Source organism: Triturus cristatus, chromosome 6 (assembly GCF_964204655.1).
Source record: "Triturus cristatus chromosome 6, aTriCri1.1, whole genome shotgun sequence".
Classification (NCBI taxonomy): domain Eukaryota; kingdom Metazoa; phylum Chordata; class Amphibia; order Caudata; family Salamandridae; genus Triturus; species Triturus cristatus.
Window position 1 is genome coordinate 1,043,967,151 of NC_140589.1, and position 22,349 is coordinate 1,043,989,499.

Below are 22,349 nucleotides of genomic sequence, written 5' to 3' on the forward strand. Positions count from 1 at the left end.
CTCACTGTCGGTCGGAGACTGAGTTCCTATTCAGCATCCGCAATAGTCAAAAGGTCGGCAAAAGCCTTTCAAAAGTGAGACCTATTGGAAAATAACCATAAAAGTGTTCTGTTTCTAACTTGAAAGAAAGGGGAGTAAGTTGGTGGTAGCTGTCTGTCGGGAAGGGGAGAGCTGATCAACAGGATCATGCAATCCGATTGATCAGAAGCAATGGCCCTCTCACACCTAAAAAGGTGTCATGCTTCATTATCTGGCAGTTTCTCTTTGGGCCGATGCTGCAATGCCCAACGCCCCCCCCCCCCCCCCCCCCCCCCCCGAGGGGGCTCTTTGCCGGAGATCTTAAGTTGGTTGCCATGATGATGAGTGTCTATGATGGTGCCGTGAGTATAGGGTGGTGAAGTGAGTATTGTAAAAATGTCTCAGGGGTAACTAATCTTATTTTAATATGGTGGTTCTCCTTGTTATGAGTATAAGAAAAGTGGCTGTCTCAGGACTAATAATCCTTGACAGTGCATGGATTGTAAATTGGGATGAACATGTTTTTTGCCTTGTGTGGTCCAGCAGGATCTTAGGCAATTTGTCAGGACTGGAAAATGTGACACCTAGCCTACACTTGATTGGAAATCAATGTTGTGTAGTACTCAATCAACAAGGTCAAAATGTGAGTAGTGTGTCTACTGTATCTACTGTGGTACAGGACCCTGAAGATCCGACCTGTAAAGGATAAGACAGCTAGTCACAGGTATCACCATGGAGGAACTGGGGTGATAGCTCATGTTTGTACACATCACTCAATATGCATGATTAAAAACGTGCTGTGGGCAACATCGCCAGTGCTGGTATGTGCTCATATAAAAACAGACAAATAAGTGGCCACATGTCTAAACGTATAAGACAAACAAACACCAATCCACATCAAAGGCGTGGCACCTCACTCAATTGCTTTCCTAAATGTAAGATATTGGAGGGACTTACATTATTAGGGGGAGGTTTGTGCCTAGCTACCACATCAGCTGAGGCAAATTGACACCAAAGTCAATCGACATCTGAATCCTTGGCAAATAGTTATTCCGTGTTAATATCAAGTGAAAGTAAAGAAGATGGGTGTACCATGTCTATATTCACCTCAGAGAAGCATGCACGTGTTGGGACTGCCTGCTTGTGAGGCAAAACATCGGTCCAGGAGAAACAGACATGATAAAGCACAAAAGTCATTCAAACATTGCCCGAAGAGCACACTAACGGTCAATAGTTAAGTACCATTCATTAGCAATAGTGGTGCATCAATAAATATGCCTGAGGAGAAATATAATGAACTGTCTCCGAAGCCCAAACTTATGCCATCGAAAACTATAGAGTATATGTGGGCTGCATCGACACCACTAAAAAGTCAAGGGTCATATGTGGCTACGTTGAAGCATAAGAAAAGTACTAGTGCCCATTCATGTACTTCAAGGTACGGCATCAAGTACCTGTTTACTCTGCTTCAGCACAGCCGCTGATATGGGACTGCGGTCACTGAACTAGAACATGAGTGCTCACCACAAACTAGTAAGTCAGTTCCCTTCACTGTTGTATGAGTTAGGAAAACTCAAAACTATGACAGTCCAATTATACATTCATAAGGACGTTCGTCCTATTGATCAAAGACACAGTCGAGTTGCCTTTCACTTACGCAAAGCTTTTGAAAAGGAATTTGAATCTTTACTCAAGCACAATATCATTGAGCGTTCTACTGGTCAAACTCCATGGGTTTCTCCCATAGTGGTACTAACTCAAAAAGACGGTGAAGGAGCTGTTGAAGGACAGTGAAAGAGAGCACCACCCAGGTCCGCACATTGCCAACATAATACAATTGAACAGGGCAAAGGCCTTCTCTTGGATGACTCTGAATAAAAGATATCAGTTCAAACTAGAGGAGAAGTGCAGGTACATTACAAACTTTTCTACACGTTGGTCTGTTTCATTACAAGAGACTAAGTTTTGGTGTGTTATCAGATGCAGTGCTATCCCAAGATGTCATTCAACAGATCATACAACCTGTCATGAATGCTTTTAATTACAGTGACATATTGGTTTTCAGAGCTACACAGAAGGAGCATGACAAAGCTCTCACTAAAGTGTCAGTTGCTCACTGATGCCGGCTTAACTTTGAATGCAGAGAAATGAGAGTTCCATAAGAAAAAGTTGAGCGCGTCAACTGCCAGTCACCCACAAGAAGTTTCTATGTTACGCTCATTTCTTGGCATGTGGCACACAACAATCGAATACTTCGAAGAAAACCTGCCCAAGGGAATGGTGAATAGGATACAGTGAGAATCCACTGTAATCACTTAATAGGAAAAAAGTTTTTTTCCCCAGAGACCCCTCACCCACCAGGGTTGGCGCTAGGCGGCATGCTTCATCATTTGGGGTTCATCCCAATCCCCTACGGATTGAGGCGTGCTGCAACTTGGCGATTACGCAGGAGCACTTACTGGTGTATTTAAGAAGTGAAGTAAGGTGGAGTGGAAAAAGTGAAGTTAAAAATACCTGACTAGTGGGCCACTATTTTATTCCCGCCTCTAGTCTGTAAGGTTAAAATCGGGGGTTTTTACTGAAAACTAGTACCATAATGAGTCAGATTGTCTCCGTAATAGGTAGTCAACATGTTTTGAGCCGTTTCTCCTATTGGCTTTTCCTCAGGACTACAAGGGAACCTGTCCCGTTAGTACCACTCCTAATAAATTCTCTAATAAGTACACACTCATATACACACGCAATGTACATGCACCTAGTATGCATACGGTTGTCACTGAGTTATCCTGTATCTGTAATAACAAAGGCAAACATAAAAAAACACTGGCCTGTCAGCAAGGCTGGCAGGTCGCAAAAGCCATCAAGAACTAGGATTATGTTACACCCGTATGTTGTGGGTGCTCAATAGGTCTAACCAGTGATCACTCATTAGCCTGTAAAATTGTTGCCAAACTCTGTGGTTGTGGAAAAACCCACATGTGAAACCGTACAAAACAAGACACTGTTTCACAAGGGGATAATTCAGTGACAACCATATGTTTTGGGGGAGAGGAGGTGGCCTTAGGGCTAGAGAAGTTGACCTCGAAGCTGGGGAAATGGGTTCGAGTCTCTGCAACGACTCTCAACATCCTGTGGTTCTGGGCAAATCACTTAATTTCCCTGTGCCTAATAAAAATGAATGTGTCCTTCTGTAACGAAACTGGTGCTATGTAAGGCGCTCTGATAGCCGATGTCTCGGGTCTAGTTTGCGCTATATAAAACTAAAATATATATATATATATATATATATATATATAACTGAACGACCACTCTGTAAAACAGCAATCCAAGGACTCAACGGGGGTTGCAAAGGAAAACCTTTATTCACTGATGGTATCTAGGCATGATGCATTTCGGCAACTCCTGCCTTCTTCAGATGCCGCGTACCACTGGTCTGAACCTTTTCCTTCCTGTGCTTTTATGAGGCACTCCCGGTAGACGGAGGTCAGCTGTTCCTGCTTAACATCAGGCAGCTGTGATCAAATGACAGACCACAACCCCCAGCATGCAATACGTTGGAAGTCCGTAAGCAGGAATAATTAAGCTGTTAAATAAGCGCCGACATTGTCTGTTCCAGGAAGGGCCGTGTAGTGACAGATATAGTCCAATATTAACTGTGTTAGGCATTCCCTCGAGTCCCCAACGTCCAATGCCACAATTGCGAAACAAACCGGGCCGCGGAGAAAGCTGCAATGAGCCGTCCCCCCTGTAATATATATATATATACACACACACACACACTAGGTGCATGCACATTGTGTGTGCATGAGTGTGTCCTTATTTGAGGATTTGTTAGGAGTGATACTAACGGGACTGGTTCCCATGTAGTCCTGAGGAAGAGCCAATAGGGGAACGGCTCGAAACATGTTGACTACTTATTACTGAGACTCACTATGGTCCTAGTTTTCAGAAATAACCCCTGATTGTAACCTTACTGACTAGGGGCGGAATAAAATAGTGACCAACTAGTTAGGTATTTTTAACTTCACTTTTTCCACTCCCCCTCCCTTCACTTCTTAAACACACCAGTAAGTGCTCCAGCGTAATCGCCAAGTCGCAGCATGCCTCAATCCATAGAGGATTCGGATGAAGCCCAAATGATGAAGCATGCCACCTAGGGGCAACCCTGGTAGGTGAGGTGTCTCTAGGAAAAAAGTTTTTTTCCTATCAAGTGATTACAGTGGATTCTCGCAGTATCCTATTCACCATTCATATGGGCAGGTTTTCTTCGAAGTATTTGATTGTTGTGTATCCCGTATCTAAAAGGAGGATAAACCTAGCCTCTGCCTCTCCCTATTTTTCATATAGCATTTCATGGCATGGCCAGCTATTGCTCTAGATACATACAAGACTTTGCCACTGTCTGTGCGCCAATAAGACACTACTAAAAGGAATGTTTCTTTCCTTTGGTCACTTGAATGTGAGAAAAGCTTCCGGAAAATCAAGCAAGCTATTGCGAATGCTACTGAAATGGCATATTTCTGTCCAAAGTTTATTTCTGTCCAAAGTTTCATACTGAGGTTGTTGTTGCAGCTAGCCCTGTTGGGTTGGGTGCCATCCTGGCACAGCACAGCGGACACCCAAGTGCTCAAACATGCAATGTGGCGTAATCCAGTTGAGGTTTGTCCCAAACTGTACATGCTTACTCCCAACCTGAGAAAAAGAGCTTGGCAGTGGTGTGGCCTTGTGAACATTTCCAGGTATCCTTGTATGAAAAGCCCTTCATGTTTGTGACCGATCAGCAAGCGTTTATGAATATATTTGAAAATCAGAAAGCAAAAATGCTTCCTTGCATCGAATGTTGGGGTCTGCGATTGCAAGAGTACGACTACACCATTGTGCATCGTCCACGGAGAGATCAGAACCCTTCTGACAACTTTTCACAAGTGCCTCTTCAATTCCCTGGCACCCATTCTAAGAGGACTGAGGCTTATATAAATTTCATAGTGAAATGAAGCGCTCTAGTTGCCATTTCAATAGATAAAATTGTCACTGCCACAAGGCAAGATGACATGCTGAAACGTAAAATCATTATTACACATCAGTCTTGGTACCAGCACCCTCCAACTCATACCAGCGACTGAATATCAAAAGTTTAAGAATGTTAAAGATGAACTGTTCGTTACTCAGGAAGTTATTATTCTACGAGGGTCAAGAATTGTCATTCTGGAGAGTCTGCGACAACAGATAATTGAAGTGGCACATGAAGCACATTGTGGAATTGTTGCCACTAAAGGAGCTTTTCGTGGCAGATTCTGGTTTCCACAGCTCAACAAAAGTGTTGAAAAAGAATTAAAGGCCTGTCATCTATTACAACTGCCGGTCATCGAAAACCATGCAACACCCAATAAGTATGTCAGAGTTGCCAAGGCATGCATGGTAAATAATTGCAGTGGACTTTGGTCCTCTAGACAACAGATTTCACTGTGTTACCAAGGAGCCCTGATACCTCATAGTTTGCATTGATATGCTTCTTAAAGTAATATTTCAAATAGCCCTAATAGGCTATACACATAATCACACCTCACAGCACAATTTTAAACAACAAAGATACTCAACAATATATAATAGGGAAAAATAAAGAAAGAGAGGGAAAACAGACCAAATACATCACAAAATTACCAAACAATATACATTAACATTTAAATAACACAAATAGGATTACAGATAACAAAAGGAAATGCTTCAATTCTGTAGGTTGCGAAACTGAGCGCCGACGCGCGTTTCGGAAAAGGACCGAGGTCCAACAAGTCCTTCGTCAGGGCGCAGGAAATCAGTCATTAATTTGGTCATAGATCCAATCCACAAATTTCTTTAAGAAGCATAACAATGCAAACTGTGAGGTATCAGGGCTCCTTGGTAACACAGTGAAATCTGTGGACAATAATGAGGGTGTCGCATGGTCACCTGAGAAGAAGAGGGAATGGAGAAAACCCTCATTGACTGCACGTTTCCCCCCCATCTGCAGGACGCAGGCGGCCCCTTTAATGCAGGCTGGCTCACATCGGCGGCGGAAACGCCCCCTCTGATGTCACCGACAGCACACCAATCCGCTGCGGTCTGCCCCAGTAAAGCGGAAACCAGCGAGGAGACCGGCGCGAAAGCCCACGGAGGAGTCGGAGTGCGAGCAGAGACGGAGGCAGAAAGCGAGGTGAAGGACGGAGGACGGGACTCGGAGGTCGGAAGCGGAGGAGACGGGAGAGCGGCAGAGCCAGGAGGCCACCGACACGGCGTCTCGCCCTGCCACGTGCCCGGAGGAGCGTGGCTGGGAAAGGTACGGGCCGGATCCTGGGATTAGTCTCAACACGGGGAGGGAGATAGTTGTCTCTTATCGGAGAGGTCACGGCCTCTTTTTGAACGGGGGATCCGACTCACTCACCGATTTCCCCTCTTTTCGAGTGATTTTTACTGGTGGTGGACCCCGGTGACCCCTCACTACCTATCCCCCTTCAATCCCTCTAGCACCCAAAGAACAGTCCACTAAAATCTGGTCTCCCTTCCTTTCATGTCCGTCAGAGCCACATCGCCAGACGAGAGCCCCGGGGAAGGAGAGGACGACGCCGTGATTGTCCCGGAGGAGGAGAGAGAGAGACATAATGCCCGTTCTGAGACACACTTTGTTCTTGAACCATAATAAACCCACAAAACGTATTATACAGACTAGCCTCTGTCATTGGTATGCTCACAGGGTCACACCCCTGTGCGACAGAGGGTCAAAAAAGTATATATAAATATTGAAAACTAGTTAATAATATATCTATTGGGGCTAAACACCAACAGTAGCACATCAGGATCGTGCAGATGGAATGGGGAAAGTGATTAAGGCTCATAAGAAGAGTGTGAAGGCGAAATATATACAGTGAAAAGAAATGCCACAAAAAATCTATAAAATAATACAGCAAATGTAAAGAATAGAGGCGACTAACTACATTCAAATCAGTCATATAGTTGGTGAACATTCCTGTTTTCCATTGGTCGAAGATCTCTCATCTATCACTCACAAACGTGTCATTAAAAGATTAGACAGCATCTTCGCAACCCGGGGTGTTCCTGCGATTTTAAAGTCTGACAATGACCCACCTTCAACAGTCGGGAATTCAAAGACTTTATCAGTCATTTTAAGGTGAAGCATCATAAGAGCACTCCTCTGTGGCAACAGGCCAATGGCCTTCTCAAAGGTTTCAGGAGTACTCTCAAAGAAGCTGTTCAGCATGCTGTACTAGAGAAACTCGACGTGAAAGTTGTTCAAAATAACACTCTTTAAGCTTACCGCTCAACCCCTCATTCGACCACAGGTGAAAGCCCTGCAACCTTGATGTTCAGGGGATCCATGACGACCAACTTACCTCAGTTGACCAACAGATTATCAAAGACTGAGGAAGAAACATGCATGAAAGATTTGTGTTGTGACAGGAAAATGAAAGCCTACACAGACAAGCATCGAGATGCACGAGATGTCACCTTCACAAAAGTAGATCAAGTTCTTGTTTGACAGCATAGAAAAGGAAAGTCTGATGCTCCTTTCTATGCTAAATCGTTTTATGTTGTGACTAGCAAAGGACATATGATGACTGCCCAGTGTCCTGGGAAGTCCGCTACTGGAGATTCCTCGCATTTCAGACATGTGGCTCATAACTTGTCAGTCATTGCAGAGACAAGGTCTAAAAAGACAAGTGAAGAACCCCTGACTGCGGCTGTCGCTCCATCACCAAAGCCAGTCATCAACCTTTCTACTGCCAGTCCCCAGTTTCCATAGACACAGTTGGGACGTGTGATCCACGGTCCACGAAGACTCATTGAAGAGCTTTAATTGTATATATTTGTAAAAATAAATTGCTATTTTTTTTTTATTTAACAAAGGGGGAGATGTAGTGTTGTATGAGCATGTAATGACAGGACCCTTGTGGCTCCTGATGGACTCTGTAGAACTGTGACGTAAGCGTTGGAGCATAGTGAATTGATTGCAGGTTTAGAATGTTGAGTTTGCAGTTACACGCAGAAGAATTAAGAAGTGAAATACTAAACTCCGTGTGTAGCTTAGTCATTGGCGAGTAACCATGCTGGAAAGGACAAGTACAAACAGTACTCCACTTGTGTGCATGGGCCATAAGACCACGACGCAAAAAGACACTAAAAACACTACATTAAGAGATAATTCATCGTAGGAACTATGGTATTTGGGGCTGTGCTTTGGTGCCACCCATGCAAATCTTCTAACCACAGACACTTTTGAAAATTAGACAATCTCGGTATTCCATAGTGGTGTGCCTTGTGTAGATCCCATGAGGTTTTTGACTTCCATTGACCTCATATTGATCTGTTCCTGTCGCTGACACTAGGCCCAGCCACATAAGTGGCTCAACTTTTTTAGCCGCATAAATGGGGTAGCACTGAGTGGTAGGAATTTTGTGGATTCCTGCTGATTCTGGATGTTTCCATCACAGAAATGTAAGGAAAACGTATGATTTCAGGCAAAGTTTCAAGTTTGCAGGGCATTGAGGGTAAGAAACCTTTTGGGATCCACGCAAGGTACACTACTCTAAGCACTCTGGCTGTCTAGTTTTGAAAAATGTCTGCAATTGGTAGGTTCTCATGAATGGCAGCTGAGCACAGCCCCAAATCCTACAGCTACCCAATATTGCTGATTTCTCCCCGTAACGCTTTAGGGCCTTTTGAGTTGTGGTCTCGCTGCCCACCCACACAAGTGGGGTATCATTCTTTTCGGGATACGTGTATGAACTCAGGGTGGTAGGAAACTGTGGCTCCCCACAAATTGCAGAAGTTTGTCTCATAGAAATGTGAGGAAAATGTGTGTTTTTAGTCAACATTTGAGATTTGCTGAGGATTGTGGGTAAGAAAATGTTGTGGATCCACGGGAAGCGCACCACTTTGGAGTCCACTGGATGTCTAGTTTTTAGAACTGTCTAGTTCTGGTAGGTTTTCCCTCGTGGCAGCCTACCCAAGCGCAAAAAGTGAAGCCATTCACCATTGCAACTGGGACGATATAGGGAGTTAACCCCACACTCCTGGCCCATATGTAATAACGTCACCCAAAAGTATCAAATGTCCTCTTGCTTACCATTGGAACGAGATTATTTAGACCTCAGAGGAGCAGAACGGCTGACATTTTAGGGGTGAGAGTGGGGTCTGAATTTAGGATGGGCCCGACCCACCCCAGTTTTTTATTAAAAAAAACAAAAGGTATTCCTGTCATACAGTGGGCTTTTAGCCTCCCCAGGGGGATATAAAGTGCACACCTGGTGTCTGCAGCCAGCGGAGGTTGGGTGGGAGCTCATAAAGACTGGTTTGTCCTTTTTAGGTCTCGGCTAGCGAAGGCTGCGCTTGCGCAGTCTCGCTCGCGAGATTTAATGTTTTTCAGAAGTGGGGCTTGAACCCGCCCCTCTTTCCCCTCTTCTCCATTGGCTGGCCTCTTAAATGCTGGTCAGCCATTGGAGAAGAGCTTTGTCTCTCCAAACAAGCCCCGTCTTTTTTGGATTCGGGGGCGTGGTTTTTCGCTTTTTTCTCATTTTTTACTCCCTGCCCCTTTTACGCGTAGTGTGCGTGGTGGGCGTGTTGTTTTTTTTGTGTTTTTTTTTTTTTACCGTCGGAAGGTTCGGCCATTTTGTGCGCGGTCGGAACGGAGCGGGACGTGGGGTCGCCTCTTCCTTGCTCCAAGGCTGATCTCGGCGTTTCCTGGCGCTCGAGGACGCGCGGCAGATAAGTAACCGGACTCTGTCTTTTCCTTCTTTCTTAGAGAAGAAAAATACAGTGTCCGCTTCTGCTCTTCCGCTTCAGCTGCCCCCCCCCACTCTTTCCCCTCCCGCTCACCCCTCTCCAGCAGTGTTTTGTACAGCGCCTTCGACGCACACAGGGACGGCTTTAGTGCCTGTGGCGCCCTGTGCGACAATGCTTCAGCTGCCCCCCTCCCTCTCTTTCTGTCTAGCAGCTCTTCTCTTACTGAAAACCTCGACTTCAATATGGGGTTCTCACTCTCTTTCCTCTACCTTATTTTATTTGCTCCCCTGTGAAATGGATCCAAAAAAGAAAATCATTTTTGCTGGAAATGTCATATTTGAATTCTAAGGTGCAGCATCTGGAATAAAGTGTTAAAAATATGAAATATAACTAAATAAAGTAAGACAGTGGTAGCAAACTGACCAGATTGATTTTATTCACACCCAAACACATTAGCGCCACTTTTACAGAGTTTGCCAGTGAAGCGCTATTTTTTTTCTCCTTGTCTTTGTTTTCCCGGGGCTTGCAACTAGTGCACCAATCCTGGAGGTACTGTAAAGTGTGGATTGGAAAACAAAATGTGTACTGCGGCAATGCGTCCAGGGATGTGGTCTTTTTACCATACTGCTAACGTTTTGTAAGGATATCAGCAATGGACATTGAAATGGGACCATTCAAGGCCCCTTTCAGGCAAAAGCACTCACTGATTTCTGAATAGTGAGTGTAAAAGCGTTAAGGTAACAATGTTGTTCCTGCTTGCATTTCACATGGTTTGCTAAATTTTGCATTCCCCTATAAGTGTTTGCTTTTTCCAGGATGATGTTAATTTTTTCTGTAGGCCGCATATTACTCTTGTCTATTGAGTCATTTAAATTGAGCCTCATCCAGGTGTTTATAGCCGGCAGCAATTGGGTTGTAGTTGAAGGCAGTGTGAGTTTTTCTCAGTGGGACAGTATGGTGTTCAGTGGGGGAGAGGATGTGGCACTATGGCCAGAGCTGCTGAATTTGGAACTGGGGAAGCAGGTTCAGCCTTAATAACCAGTCCGCCAGACCACTCTCCTGAGAGAGCACAATCCCATGCTAGCCCTTAGAAGGCTGCGCAAGACCTTAGAAGCGCTGGTGTCTTAGCACCAGCAGGTGGACTCTAGCACTGACACGTCTGGGTTAACCTTCAAGGTTTGTCCGCCACAATCAATACTGAAGTTCACCTCCAGTCTTGCTAGCAGGCCTATGAAGCAGCACAGCCAAGAACAACAGTGACTCTGTCACTGAGGTCACAGGACTCTTGAGCAGGGCCAGCTCTAGGACAGTGCAACCGGTGTGACCGGGCGCTGACTTTGGGTGGAGACATTATGTTTGCAAGTAAATTAATGTTTTAAAAGCGCTTGCTGCCTCCTTCCTGGCCTCCAGCAATTTTCGGCAACAATAAAAATGTCATGATGACTCTGGTGTTTAATGTTCTTCCTAGAGAGAGATCGGAGTTTTGTCTAGTGGAAGTTTGGACTCCTGGAAAGGTAGCACATAGGGTTAATGTGCCTGCAGCAAAGAACATGTACCATGCAGATCACAATGTGCACATAATGTAAATAGGTCAGTGGGCTACTGCGTGTGGCTCTGTGGGTGGCTCTATTTGTGTGTGGGTTGCTCTATGTGAATGGCACTGTGGGTGCCTCTGTGTGTGTGGGTGGCTTTGTGTGTGTGGCTCTGTGTGGGTGCAAATGCAATAGGTCTCGCATTTGAGGGTGATTAAGCTATTGACATTGTAAATAACAATGCCATTTCTTTAAATGTTTTTAAAAACATAAACAAAAATAATGTCATGAGCAATGCCAATAGCTCAAACTTTAACAATGCCGAGACCATTGCATTGTAAATGCTTGTTGAAGAGGTGTCGTCCGTGCCGAAGAGTGCAACACCCAGACCACTTTCTTTTGCCCCAGAGGCAAAATCACTGGTGTCCAGTGAACTATCTAAGTAGATTTGGGGCAACTTCTCCAACTGGGGCTAACATTTCTGCCCGCGGGGGGGGAGGGGTGGCCGAAAGACTCTACTGCCCCTTCTGGGGCACTGCTATGGCTCGATGCCAGGGTAGGCCGCCCGCTTCTTTTGTTTCCTTTGGTTCTGCTTTGTAATCCCTGGTGTTTAGTCGGCTTTACGTCCACATGAGATTGGGTGTGAATAGCCCGGTCTACCTGGGTGGGCGTGTCCGGGGGTGAAGCCCCACCCAAACAAATACTGAATAATTGCAGTCCCTGGTGTCTAATGGACTTACTGTCGTCCCAGGGGTTGGAGGGTTGCAGCTTGGGGGTAATCACCCCCATTCGCCCCTGTGAGAACAGAAAGACTGACAATATTTTTTATGGGGGTAGCTGCATGGCCATGATGGGCAGCCCCCCTATATTCTTATTTAATGTCTGTGGTGTCTAATTAGGGGGGGGGGGCAGAGATTGAGGGCAATTGCCCCCATCTGCACTCGGGGGGGGGGGGGGGGCAGAGAGGCTGTATATATCAAATGTACTGAGGGTAGCACAAGTACTTGCCTAAGGCGTCGCTCACCCTATCCCTAGTGTTTAGTGGGTGGATCCATGCCTGGGAATTGTTCTTCTGTGACGATCCCCAAGCAGGTATCCACTATGCAGGGATATGATTGAAAAAGGAAGATTCTTCCCTTTGCAACAATACCTCTCCCACTCCAATCCTGCTGGGGGGCTGAGATATGCACTTAGCACTGATGAAGTGAAAGTAAAAGAAGCCCATCAACTTGTTTTACTTTCTCTTTAGTGTGATGACGTCAGAGCACACTAAAGGCACACAAAAAAAGACTCGGATGCTCTGGAAGCCTTTCCCGAGCACCCTGAGTTTAGACTGTTATAAAGGAATCCCTCTGGTGGTTGCACCAGAGGGGCCTTTATATGCCTCCCCAGTGCCTGAAGTGGGATTTAGTAGTAGACACGAGGGCAGAGCTTGTAACAGAACTAGACACAGCATGTTAGAGGTGACTTTTAGAACTAAACCTAACACACTATATTAGGACTCCAAGAATCAGAAGACCATACAGTGTCATTGAGGGTGATGTGTATACACAAAAAATGCAACATAGCCTATTTTACTGCAGTTAAAATTGTTCCCTCTGTACCTCAACATTCCTCTTGTTCTACTTACGGAAGTCATATAAACCACGTAGAAAATATTTTAAATAGAAACATTCAAAATGCTAAAGGAAAGTGAAGCATGGATTACTACTGTTTGTTCTGACAAATGACGCTTGCACAATTGCTTCTTGTTCTAATACTGCTCTCTCTACATCACAGAACGTGCACTGCTGCAACTTAACCTGACTTGTTTCCGGTTTTTGTACTATTGACAGTCTGCGTGTCTTGTACTAATACTAGCAGTGCTGTACTTTTTTGGGTATGTCAGGGAAGTTTGTGCTGCTCATGTCACTTTGGTGCTGGTTTTATGCATTCATCTGGAGATTAAGAAAAACGTTTGTGAATGCTGGTCTGAATGAAGTTTCAGGTTGTGACAGCGGCCCGTTGCCGGTGTCCTGCAATTTTGCAACTAGAGGTCCATAGTAAATTTGCTAGCATAGCGCAAGTCGATGTTAAGCCTTCCTACTGAACAACTATTTTCGCCTCTAATGCCTTTTGTACATTGCCCATTTCCTGTGCTCCCTCACTAACTGGTGACCAGCCTGCTGGAGGGAGTGCAACAGGGATACTTCTCTGTGTTGTCTCCTTTTTACTTGCCATAGTCTCTTTAACTCATTGTATGCTGTTTCTTTGTTTTTAGGTCTGGCCATGAGACCGCTTTTTTTGTTTGCCAACCTCCTGTTTTAATAAGCATTGGCAATGCCAATAGCGCTGACTTCTGAATTAAAGTGCCTTTAGTTTCATTGATGGATTTAGACACTTCGTCATCACGCATGTACACTGTCACTCATCTTTGCAGTCATGCATCCATTCTTCCATCTACAGATTCCTTCCGGCATTTACCCTCTAACACAACCGAAAGAAAATGCACAAACGCAACAACCTAAGCGAGATAAATGAAGAGAATAAAAGCAGAATAAATAAAACATATTGTGGTCCAAACACAGTGGGCATATGCTTGCAATAATGGAGCTAAACATACCAGCTGCGGTCATACTTAAAGACGTAAAGTAAATAACATATCTTTGTTTTGAGGTTCCAGCATGACGAACACATTTAGAAGTAATTTGTTGACCATCTTAGAATGATAAAACAATGATACACTATGCATAGTGGCATTCCATAATGGTCTCCTGGCTTAGAGTAAGTGGTCATGTGGGATGCGGTGCACTGCATATGAAATGAAGGGCAAGCAAGCTAATTGTTAGCACTGCCTGGAGAGCTGTAGCAGCTTAAATCATAAAATTAAAAGGAGAAACAAAGAAATGAAAGGGAAACTATAAAAGGAGAAAACTGAAAATGAAAGGACTGGCCATGCATCCCTGACATTGAAGTACCCGCGTTTTTATTTTTAGGCATGTACACATGATCATTGACTTGATGCCATAACAAAAACAGTCCTGCTGTACGAAGTATAAGCCTTACACTAAGCCAAAAGGGCAATATAAGCAGTATTTTTAGCGGAAGCACACAAGTCCAGCTCAATCAAATCCTGTACTCCAGGAAACCACATATGACTGGAGCCTAGCTGTTCTCTCTTAGTATTAATCTGAAAGTTTTGTTTTGCTTATCACAAAAAGTCAGGCGACATTTGCACTGTCAACCTAGTCTAAAAATAAATGTAAATTAGTGTAGTCCTGATCATTCCAAAATGCTCTCAAACACAAAACTGCACTCTTATCTCAAAAGTTAATTATGGACGGGGAGGGTTCTGAGATTGCAATACATTTCTGATGGCTGCCCTACTGCCATCTGTACTACTACCAGAGAAAAATAAACACTGTAATTTATCTAGTTCTTTAAGACACACTAACAGCATTATAACATCTTGTGTGTGATCCTGAAAGTTCAAGCTCAAGCAGCTGGATAAGTAACCAAAATAAGCACAGCTGTGGAGAGGAAACAAATTTTGCTGTGGAACCACACAACTTGGGCACATACAACTTCTGTAGTACTCCTGAAAGCTTTTTTTTAGGTTGATCACATTACATCTGCAGACGGCTACGAAATCAGACAAGATCTAAAAAGACAAAAATATGTATATACATAGAGAGGCTTTCACTAAGATGTCTTCATTGATCTGTTCAAGTGTTATTAGCTAAAGCCTACATCATCGAGCAATGGGTCAGTCCGTTTCACTAGGTTCTCTTCACTTTGATTTAAGCATTTTCTCTACCACATATGCACGTACATCTAGAACGTAGCCCACTTCAGTGCCAGGACTGGTAAACCATTCTCTGCTTTCATTTCTGTTATGTTATTGATCACTTGTAGAGCACACATTCACCAAACAAAAATTTCTCAGATCGCTAACATTTCATGTTTCTTATTTATTTTTTAAATGTAATTTTTTACGCAAATATATGTACACTATCTTTAGCAGTAGTTTTACTTTTGTGGTACCTTTACATTTTTAATCTCTATTACATATGTTCGTGATGCAGCGCGGCTATTATAAAACCTTTCCTTATGACACCAACCCAGAAAACCCTTACACCATTTGTTCATCAGTGGGGCCCATAACACCGAAACACACATTCACTCAGTTTTCTGGATAAGTGATAAGTAGACGAGCTGCAAGACATACGGGGTACCTTGTTAATATTTTCACCTAAATAATAACTATATACATTCGATTCTGGAATTGTCGGTTCTAAACATCAAGGTACTCCACAATTTAGGTCGATGGACCAACTAGTAGGAATCAGTTGACACGATTAAGTCCAGCTCAATCACAATTAAAACCTTTTAACAATCATTGATCATAACTTTAATTCTAATAACCACAGACTCAGTTTTGAGTTAGCATGACATTTTATCTAAATTCATTGAATAAGTAAAGTTTTATTAGACAAATATTCTAAACATTTTCATGAGCATTTAAGTAAAGATTGAAATAGAAACGGAAAATACTCATTAACCTTGGCCTTAGGGCGATGATGAGAATGGTTCACCAGAACATGAACCGAAGATCACAGGATATGTTCCCAATACTGACTGACTGTCCCTCTAACCTCCTCGGATGTGTTCCCTCCCGAGATAGAAGCCCGCGACGATCTCGTTCCTTTTCCCCATCAATGTTCGAAGTCCAAAATTGTAAGTCTTTTCAGCATCAGAAGGAAAAATCGTCTCAACAGGCAGCATGTCGTGTTGAATAGATCAATGTAGAATAACGAGTGCCACACGTCATTGTAAGCACAACTCTTTTATACCCTTTCACTAACTTGCTATACCCAAAATTGAAACCTTTTTAGGGGCTACTTTCATTCTGATTGGTCCACTGGAGGGGTGGTGATGGTCACCTCATTGTCCTCCTTGCCTGAACCGGTTCTGCACATAATCCATTCATACAAAATTCTCGTGATTCATCAAGCCCAAATGTTCTTTAACTTTGTTAATATATTTGCAACATTATTCGACAGTCATGAATTAGTTCATCTTCTGGAATTCGAGTCTCCCATCCGTTCCCATGCATTCATGCTGAACTCTTGGCATCAGCTCTTGTTTTAGGTCAGACTGGCTGTGACATCTCTCACTCCGGGCATAGGCCACACACTCGTGACTGGAACTTTTACTCTAATCATGCGCGGGGGCCATCTTTATTCTGCACACGCAATCTCGTCTCTCTGCAGCAGCCATTTTCAGGCGAGGCCTAGCAGGCCCGAACAAAACTAATACAAAAACAACATAGCAGAATTTAGACATGGAAAATAAGCCTTTCTGTTTACCATCTTCCATTCTAAAGACCCGTGTTAGGTGTTACCTAGCATAAGCGACATTTAAAGCCATTTTACTTACCCTCTGCATTCTTTGCCATAATATAATGTTACTACAAACGAAATACATGCAATTTACTTGTACTTTCTACACGAATCACAAACCTATGTTAATTTAATTTCACATTTGTAAATAAATTAGATTTTTGCAATGCTGGTTAGTTTCCCGCGTGTAGTGTCTAATTAAAGATGCATTTGTTGATTAATACATGCATTCAAACAGTTAGTGTTTTTAAAGTTATGAGGTCATTAACTTCGAAGGGGGTACAAACAGTTTTGTATTTCCCATACTCCATCATTCGCAATAGCGAAATCAATAAAGATTCATAGGCTTGCCCAAGCCAGATCTATTGGCCTTGCCAATGCTAAATGTTTATCGCTGTAGAGGCTGTATTATGATAGCTGTCAGTTTCTTTCTCTTTTTCCTTCTTTCCCACCCAACTTCTCATCTGTCCGGGCCTCATAGGTTCTCCCTACACATCATACCTTACTTTTGTCAGCAGTCACTACCCTACTCAAGCTGCCCTGATGATGATAGCATTACCCTACGAGTTCCTGTGGAAATGTGTATTTCGTGTTCTTTCGGAGTGCAATAATATGATTAGTTCATCCTCAGTTTCCGGTCTACCTCCTTATACTTTAGTCATATCTTTTCACTTTAATTTTCATGAATTATTCCTTTGCATTTTGCCATTATTTTTACATTCTTCCATGCTGTGTTCTCCTACTCTCCCCAGTTTTCTTCCTCGTGTGCTCTGTCACTCTTTTAATTCTAACTTCTCAGTGTTCCACCTCTTTCTGTTTTCGTTCAAGGGGCTCCCCAACTAGCTGTCCTTCCTTTTTCCTCCACTTATTATGGTCTCCTGCCTTTGAGGTCTATCCTTTTTCTGTCTTTGTGACAAGGAATTCTTATCCCTGAAGCATGGCACCAGCAGAAGGCATGACCATACTCCTTTACTATGCATGGGTTTTTGCTTTGGTTGCTGCAAGGTAGGGTATCATTTCAACACCTGGCCTTGCCACTTTGGCTTCTATTCTTCCATTTCATCGGGTACATTCTTGCCACACAGGTCTTATGCAACGCCTCAGAAGAGATCTAAATGTGAAGATAAAACAGGAGTTTAATATGAGGGGATATGGATCAAATTAATTGGTGGACGACTATTGACGTTATTCGAACCATTTTGAATGGCTAAGAGTAAGACTGTGTTTCAAGAAGTGAGACTTTCTCCCTGTGGAAAAGACTTTGGACCAAGCTGTGGTATTCATGTGAGGGAAGATGAGCACCAGGGTGTATGGCTCGCCAAACGGGTGACATTTCACCGACACTGTGTAGCAATCAACGTGACCCAATGAGAGAGATTGTAGAGTAAGGCATGAGATCTGCACGACATGAGTGCAATTTCGCACCAAGATGTTGGACTCAAACTAAATGAGTGAGTCTGCATTTCAAGAAATAAAATAAGGCCCAGTGATGGGATTGCTTCAAGGTGTGTGCCTTGCACACAGTAATGCAGCACTTTTTCTTCTCAACTCGCTCTGTTTCTTACACTCTACTCCAAAACACCTGTTGCCTGGCGCCTCTGTGTCCCCTCTGATGTGGTGTTTTGCCTAGCAAGCTTTTCCATCAATTATAGATTTTCAAAGGTAAAATTCCTAATAAAGCTATAACAAATGTTGGCAAAGCCAATAAGTCTGGCGTTGGAAGCTGTGTAATCGTTAGCTGTTCTTAATGCACTCATACGCCAAAAAAGGAAAAATAAAATAACCCAAACATGGCTGTCTCATGCTTGCATTCGAAATGTTAAACGTAAAAAATCTTTACTCATGTGGCTATATTACTAGTGATGTTTTTTCAAATGTTTTTTAAATTAAGCTGCTATTTGTCAAGAGTAGCTTACATCATAAGCACTTAAATCACAAGCAGCTCAATGTTACTTAAACAAATTATAACTTTACAACGGAGATGGGAAATAAATAATTATCTAACATGGTACCAAGTAAACAGTCAAAATAAATAGCTGGTATTTGAAGTTAAAATATATAAAACACACCAGTACACTTTAAGCGAGCTTTGTCACTCAATAGAAAGGGAGTATTTTAAGGTGGAGGTGAACAATGTGCTCACACTTGGTGCAGTCGCTCAGCAAAAGAAGCTAACGGGTAAAGTGGGCTGAACCACTTGCTCTACGCTCTGTGGTTTGAAGCAAAATGTGATTGACAATTTAACAAACAGTGGATGAAGCACTCTGACCAAAAGACCATTTAAGTGTTAATATTATGTTTACATTTTTTGTAAACACGATAGGCTGGCTAGGTAGCTAAAGTTGTCTCAAAGGCCAGACCCAATAAGCCCAAAATAATAAGAGCAGAGAATTGAGCGATTAACAGTATCCGTCTGAGGTCCTGCAGTGAACAGAGGCTTATCACATGTATGGTATCTGCATCTATGTAAATTCTAGTTAAAGCTGGTCTGAGGAATTCAAAGTGTGAAATTACGGAAGAGATATTTTCCTGTGCTGCTCACTGGTAGCAAAGAACAAGCAGCAGCGATTAACAGAGAACAATAATATTCAACTACCAATAAGAGCGGCTGGGCAGAGGAAGACACTGGCATAGCACTCCCAGCTGCAGAGCAATTCCTTGGCTAGCTGTTCCCTTTCACAGTTTTAGTAACATATCTGTTTGGCCAGGTACGGCCAGTGCACCACCTGTATCAGTTCTGGTTCCCCTTCACTGGGCAACAACCGCAACCTGAAAACAAGACCATGCCTGTTCAGCCTGAGATCAGCAAGGTTATAAAGGTTTGTTTCACATTTTACTTTCTCTTGCATTCCCTAACCGGATTTCCTTTTCCAAGATAGTTCTGTGGTATTTATCATCCATGTATAGTGTATACTAGGAAAAGAGTCTCCTCTGTTTCTTGCGAGTTCGGGGTTTGGGTGGGTGTTTTAACAGACCATGATTCAGAGCTGTGGAGTTCAGGCTAAAGACAGTGTGAATTTCTCAGTGTGTCAGTGGGTACTGTAGGGGTTCAGAGTAAAGTCTTTTCTAATCTTTAGCTTCTCTGCACAATGCACAGCACAATGTTAAATTGTACAGTTTCTGTGTAAATGTGTATGAAGGAGATGTTGCAGCGGAAGCTTGCATTTTTTTCCCCACTTGGCGCATACCATACAGTTTTTGTACAATTTGCCGATTATCTCTATTTACACCCATGAGGCTTTGGCACTCAGATGGACCTTGCTAATCGCATTGAGGGGTGAGGAACTAGGGTATCTTCTGTTGGCTACCCAATGAGGTTAATCGAATTAGTAACCAACTCACAAATTGGAAATCAAATTTCAGTATATTAGTCTCAGGATCATGCAATAGATATATATGGTGAATACAGAAATCCTAAACCTCCTAAAGAAGTTAATCAAGGTCAAAATCATTCAAACCAGCAGAACAATAACAATAGAATTTGGTGTTCTGAGAATCTGTGGCTAATCCCATTATGCAATAGAATCTGAGTTATAGTATGCAGATCTCTGTGGAAAGAACACTTCAGATTATTTTTAAAAGAGGAGTCAGGCAATGTGGGTCAAATGGAGGCATTGTAATGAACAATTTAGAATTCAAAGCAATGATCAGCATTTTGGCAACAAGTCATGAGTCTCTATAAGCAATGTTAATTGTAGTTTAAAACCACACATTAAGCAAAAATAAATCAAAAGCAAATCTTACAAGAAAGTCTGAAATGTACTATTTGCCACTGAGTTCATAAAGTTGTTAAGCAAAGGGATATTTCTACTACCAATAAAGGCATGGGGATGGTTCTTCACAGTTCTTTAGCATAGGTATATTTCGGTCAAAGTTTAGGATTGGGGAAAGTAGCAAAGGCTTAGTAACTTAAAAACGCCAGCAAACCTCACTGACATGAGTTCCAAAGGTAGTTAGGGAGAGGACAGTTCGCATTAGGAGCCTCAGCATCAGGAAAATAAGGACTGCCAAGGAAAGGATGTCTCAGTCCAAGAGTCAGAGTGTGTGCAGGTGTCCAAAAGTTGCTTGTGTAGAAAAGGAAATGCCCCCTCTGCCAAGCGTCCTTTCAATAATATATTACTTGCTGCATCCGGAGGTTACATCAACGATCACCCCACAATGGTCTGTCACCTATGTGACTATCATCTACTCACAAGGTGCAAAAGAAGGTACTTTAGAAAAATCTCTTATACCAACCGTGGGAATCGATCGTCTGCTACGGGCACAAAGGTTAGTCCACAAAGAACGATTGCATCTGTTGCATTCTGTGTACTGGTGTCAAGAGTTCAGGTTCTCACACGTAAGTCCATGTCGAAGTATCGAAAAATGGTATCTTTTAAGCATTAGGAATGTCATGTGAAAAAACTAAGATACACGAAGAAGCAAAAAGAGTTCTTAAACATCAGTCCATGAAGTAAAATGCAAACCTAAAAGTCAAATAATTAATGCATTTAAAGTAATTGCGATTCTTGCTAATAAACAAATGTGCAATTATATCCAAACATAATAAATCCAATTAAGTAGCATCAAAGTGTTAAATACTAAATATGGCCCAGTAGTACGTGTCACAAAGTACCTGTGTGTAAAATAATTCTATAAAGTCATTGTTTCATCAATAAATGTACATTTTTATAGGTGTAAAGCTGCTACATAGAAAGTTTTATTCATGTAAGTTGTATTATGACACTTGAACATCAGCTTTGTGAGCTGATGGTGCATTACAATGGATGCATATAAAGAAGGCTTTACAGTTATTATACTCACGACATATATTAAAACGAGACTCATCTAAGCATACATGTATGGCTCATCAAGTTTAGTTTACATTAATGTGCAGATTTTCAGTGCATATTTTATGAATTTTTGTTTTGACATTGTTAAGCGATCAATAAAGATGATTATTAGACATGTTAAACACACAATATAGGAATTCTACCTGTTTCTACAGCTCCAAGTAGTCTTTTACGGTGCTTTTATTTCCATCTTCACCCATCATTGCAATACACTTAACATGTGCGGTTTTGTTATCGCATCCAGTGTTTGTCAAAAAACTGGTTGACTGCATTTGCGCTGCATCAGAGGTTCATTGGTTTTGAAAGATTGGCAGGGTGAAAGTTTAAAAAAGTGCATTGTTTGCAGGTGAGTGGGTGCAGTGTGTGCATGGGGCGGTTGTGAATGGGATGCAGGGAAGTACATGCAGACAACAGTGAAAAGAGGGTGCTGAAGAGGAAAGGGACGTGGTGCGAGATATGCATATGGAGTGTTACAAGACATTTTGAGAAAAAGAGCACAAGTGTCTAACCCAGAGAAAACAGAAGGTGTTGTGAAGAATAGGAATGGATTGAGACTCTTCAAAGACCGCTCCCTCGCCACAGACCTTAGCAGTGTTTAATTCAGAGTCTTCTGAAAATGTTTAAAATACTTTGTGTATATAGATATATATTTTACTGAGGTTTGCAGAATTTTCATGATTGACCATTGTAAATGAGCCCTCAAGTTTTATCTGTAGCACCTTGTATGCGCTGACTTAAAAATTAGTTGTAGAGATGCCACGGACAGTTTCTTGCACAAATTCTTATAAAATATTTTGCATTAGCAGTGTGAT

The 22,349-nt window shown here is 42.6% G+C and overlaps 1 protein-coding gene across 15 annotated transcripts in view; it reads left to right on the top strand.

Annotated features, from left to right (window-relative positions):
* The window catches only part of PTPRK (protein tyrosine phosphatase receptor type K), a 1,135,739-nt gene that overhangs the window by 556,829 nt on the left and 556,561 nt on the right, over positions 1 to 22,349 (top strand). The window lies entirely within an intron of this gene.